General features: G+C 43.5%; 1 pseudogene; it reads left to right on the top strand.

Annotated features, from left to right (window-relative positions):
* The first annotated feature begins 4,592 nt into the window (after positions 1-4,592).
* LOC112483085 lies at positions 4,593-4,711 on the top strand (annotated as a pseudogene).
* Positions 4,712-5,198: the final 487 nt, after the last annotated feature.

Below are 5,198 nucleotides of genomic sequence, written 5' to 3'. Positions count from 1 at the left end.
AGAATAACATCCAGGAGACCACAAGCAAGAAGTTGGGCCCTCGGTTCCGTGGCCACAAGGAAACAAACCCTGCCAAAAGGCCGTGGACTTGGAGGCAGATCCTTCCCCAGTCCAGCCTCCAGTTGAGAACTCAGGCTGCCTGCCACCTGGACTGCAGCCTGCTGAGACCCCAATGAAAGGATGCAGTGTCCAGCCACACCTGCACCCCTGGCCCACAGAAATGGTCACTGTTTTGAGGCTCTAAGTTTGTGGTTATTGTAGCACAGCAATTGAAAACTAAAATGCTCTCCCCAGAAAAACATGGATGAGTGCTTTTGTGCTCAAAATGTGCCAAAGGCCTTGTTAAGCATGACCCAAAGCCATTAGCATCAAAGAATAGATAATGACTCTGACCACGTACAATCTGAAAATGTACCTACCAGGAAGGGTTGAGGGATGGAGGGACCCATCATAAACAAGGCTGAGCCATGCTCAAGGGCCACCTGCCCATGTCACAATCAGCTCAAAGCCCCCAGTGGATTAATAATGTTCATGCAATGAAGAGAAAGACTGTGGGGGCCACAGAATTTCCTCTGTGAGGGAACCTGGGGGAGGGGAAATATTTTGCAAGAAGTGGAAAGTTAGAGATATATCTTGAAGTTTCATTTGCTTTTCCTTAACTCATGCTGTATTGTTGCAAAAAAGAAAACAAATAGACAATATTATTACTGTGTCTCTGTGTGTATCTGTGTGTCTCCGTTTGTGTGTATTTATACATGGAGTTCCAAAGTAAGAAAAGAGAAACTTCCCCCATTGGTTTATACCTCTCATTTTTTTCTCCAAGAAATCAGAGCAAGGAGTATTTATGGGTCACTAATCATTGGCCAGGCACTGTTACCAGCATCCAGAATTCCAAGGCACTGCATTATAAAATAGAAGGACAGGTTTGCAGCCTCTGTTCTTACTTTTATATAATTACAACCAGCAGTGTCCATGGAAATAATCAGCAAAACAATCTTAAAAGGCTCAAACACCTACCGTTTAGAAAAGGGCAGCCACTGAATGTGAGTATGTTGTGCCTTTGCTGAAAAGCCCCTCTCCTTTTCCTCTTCATGAAATGGCAGGGTAAACACACATGCACACTGAGTTCCCAACACGCACTGATCATAAATTCGGGGAGCGTTCTATGTCACAGCTTGGGTTGAGGTCCCCTGTGCACACGCTTGGCCTGGGACAATGTTCTGATGGCTTCTACTCGGGGAAGGAATATCAGTCCCAAAAGTCCAGCCTTCCTTGGAACCTTTGCCATCTAGGGTCATCGTATCTCACTAAAATTTGTCACTGGGGGCTCTGTCTCCATGGCAACCTCTCTCCCTAGTCTCAGGTGCATCCTCTCTCCCTAGGCCATGGTTGCGGTAGCATCTCTTGGGGTCTGGACTCACTGCATCCCCTCCGTGCACACAGCAGCCTCACCATCCCCACTCTGTCCCCCTCCTCAAAACTGCCATCCGCCAGCACATTTAGCTAACATCAGTGGTGTCACTAGGTTACACATAAACACAATTTTCTCTTCCAGCAATTTCCTTCTGGGTTGGAGGGGTAGGTTATAATTCAGACAATAAACACATTTCAGGGTTATCTCTCGTACCGGAATCTGCCTTTGGTTACCTCTTCACCGAAGCACAAGGTTTTTTGTTTGAATTAACTCACTTCCCCCACTGTGGCCACTGCCCCCCACTTACAGCTGTATTAGCGAGACAGTGGGTTCTAAATCAATCAGTGTACAACCTCCCGGAAAGCTGTGGTGTCTGGGTCCAGAAAGCTATTGGTTTTCTTTTCCAGTTTGTGGGATTGATCCACCTTCTCAGTGTTTTATCTCATACCTCACAACCTCCTATGTATTGAAAATGGCCTTCCTTTAGCAGCCTTCCTGGAACCCTACAGACTTGAAGGTGTTTGGTGGTGTTTGAAACATCTTGCCTCCCTTCCGAGAGAATATAACCAGCTCAGAGCTACAACATTTTAGATGCAGAACGCAGTGTACATCACCCTGATCCTGAACTGCTTTGAAAAATGAATGAAATATAATTCATAATAATGTAATTGTATGGTGCCAGGTGGGGACTGGACTTAGTGGGGTGATCACATAGTAAGTTATATAAATGTCTAACCACTATGCTGTACCCCTGAAATTCATATAATATTGTATGCCAACTGAGTTGGGGGAAAATTTTTTTTAAATAATGAAAATAATAAATAAAAAACAAACAAAACAAACAAATGAATAGGAAAATAGTTACCTCTGGGTAGAGGAATAAAGCTGTGATATGTGGTGGTAGGAGATGGAGACAGTGGCAAAATCATATTTCTTAACCGAGATGATATTCATCTGTGTGTTTATTTTATACTTCTTAACATATGCATTTATGTTTTATGCACTTTTTGGAAAGCGTATTTTATTTTTCAGTATAAAATGCTACAGAAAAATAAACGAGAGCTTATTCAGTTATACTGAGAAGAAAATAGTGTTCGCTAGAGCAGATGTTTAAAACCCTGTGAGCTGTTCCTGTCATTCTGAGTTGCATATCTGGCACGCAGTGTCCTGCAGTAATCGCCATTTGGCTGCCCGTTCATTAGGCCTATCACATTGACATTTAAGCGCTAAATACCATTTCTTAGAATGCAGCACGGAACTGCTCAGAGCTGTTTTCACTCACAAATTTCCAACCTGAGCGGGTCACAGCACGTTTGCATCATTCGTACAATTTGGAAAGTGATCCAGTGATTCTGTTCAGGCTGCATCTCTAAAGCTGCCACTAAACGAGCTCTATCTTTTTACAAAGGCAAATAGTCACCTACCCCCCCACCCCCTTTTCTTTCTTTCAAGTGTCACAAAATTGCCTTTTCTTACAGCAAGGGATTCCTTGCAATTAAAAAAAATTCCATAACATTTTTCATTGTGAGATATGAAATAACGTGAGAGGAAAAGGTATGTGTCGCTCATTTGCACAGGTTAACATAGGACTGTGACTATTTCCCAAGTTAATAAAGGGGATGGGGTCTCAGGAGCCCCCACCGCCCCTTCCCCCAAGAGGTAACCACATTCTCCACTTTTACAATAATGATTATTTTGCTGTTCTTCGTAATTTCACAGCCTGGGTGAGCCATGGTTTATTTTTGTCTGTAAAAGAGTGATATTCTCTTTTGTGTTTTCACTCTCCACATCTCCCCTTCCCTCCCACTGATGGTGAGTGAAACTGGTTTTTTGCCCATCTACTGTAGGGATTCAAGTTTCTCTTTTCTCTTTTTAATTCGATTGTGGTAAATGCACATCTCATAAAATTTAGCATCTTCACCATTTTTAAGTGCACAGTTCAGTGGCACTCACTGTTTTGTTCCTGGAACACACAAGAGTGAATAGCCCATATGAAATCACAATTCACTGTTGTGCAACCATCACCACCATTCGTTTCCAGATTTTTTTTCATCTTGCAAAACTGAAACTCTGTCCACATTACACACTAAATCCCCCTTACACTCCCCCAGGCCCTGGCACCCACCATCCCAATTTCTGTCTCTATGAATTTAACTGCTCTAGGTATATTCTTTTAAGTGAAACCATACAGTATTTGTCTTTCTGTGACTGGCTTATTTTACTGAGCATACGTCTTCAGGTTCATGCATATTGTAACCTGTGTCGGAAGTTCCTTTGTTTCTAAGGCTGAATAATACTCCATTTCATGAATGCACCACATTTTGTTTATCCATTGGACACCTGTCCATGGACACTGTGCTCCTTCCACCTTTTAACTGTTGCGAATAGGGGGTTCACTCACTGTTTTGTTCCTGGAACATACAAGAGTGAATAGCCCATATGAAGATGTTATTCAATATTTGCATAACAAGTGAAGGGATGAAGGAGGAAATTCATGAATGGTGAGAAGAGACCATTGACATGCCTCAGACACTTGCACAGCTGCTGGAAAATTGTGATTTCTGATCCTGCAGAAGCCAAACATAGTTCGGTTTTGCCTCCCTGTAAAGCCCTTCTATCCAAAGACCCAATTCGACAGGCATGAAACACAAGCCTGAGCCACCGATTAGAGTCTCAAGTCCATGCCTCCCCTCTGCACCCCCAGTCAGGCCAGTTTGGGGGTCCATTATTCTACCGCCCACATTCTCCCTCAGAGCTCTCACGGCTATGGGGGATGGAGGCAGGCTCAGGCCGTTGCCATGGAAACCTGTGTTCTAGTGTGCTAAGGAATAATCTCCAAAATTAAGTGGAAAAGCCAGATCTTAACATATATGTATGAAAACGAAATTATTATTATTATTATTATTATTATTATTTAAAGAATTGTAGTTAGAAATAAACACACACATACATATACACTTAAAACACTTAAAGAATATCTCAGGGAGGACACACAAGAAAACTGTCAACGGGAGAGGGAGAGTGGAGGACAGAGAGAGCAAGGGTGGAAGCAGATTTGTTTCTCTGTTACCTCTTCTCTCATGTTAACGTGCAAATGTATCACCTTTCCTGAAACTTAAAAAATGGCAGAAGCAAGAGTATCCAGAAAATCTAAGCTACTGGTAAAAAAGCTCACACCATCTATGACCATGCCATCCTGAACGTGTCTGATCTCGTCTGATCTCAGAAGCTAAGCAGGCTAAGGCCTGGTTAGTACTTGGAAGGAAGACCACCTAGGAATAGCAGGTGCTGTAGGTGTTAAAAAAAAAAAAACAAACTCACACTCACAGGACTCCTAGATAGATTAGAAGCAGACTTCACAATTATTAAATAATCAGCAGCCCTGCTCTCCGCGGTTCCCACTCACTATGGACATACCCTGTGTATTCCCCGTGAGTGCAGGGGGACCTGTGACTATAATGAGATCGCGTTTCCATGGTCATGTGACCTTCTCTGGCTCACCTTGGGTGAGCCTGACCTAATCAGCTGAGCTCTTTAACAGCACAGCATGTCTCTGGCTGGTCAGCTGGTCAGCTGATCGCAGAGGGACATGCCACCTTCTGGCTTGGAAAAAAGAAAGGTGGGTGCTACATTGTGATTTGCGTATGGGACCATATGACAAGGAACAGGGGGACCCAGTCCTATAGCTGCAACAGAATGAATTCTGCCAAAAAACAGTTTCCCTGTTTGTGTGTGTGTGTTTGTGTGTGCGCGCGCGCGCGTGTGCATGCACGCGCACACGTGC

Source organism: Pteropus alecto, unplaced genomic scaffold (assembly GCF_000325575.1).
Source record: "Pteropus alecto unplaced genomic scaffold, ASM32557v1 scaffold326, whole genome shotgun sequence".
Lineage (NCBI taxonomy): Eukaryota > Metazoa > Chordata > Mammalia > Chiroptera > Pteropodidae > Pteropus > Pteropus alecto.
The sequence above is the reverse complement of the archived record's forward strand: the minus strand, read 5'-3'. Positions and strand labels throughout refer to the sequence as shown.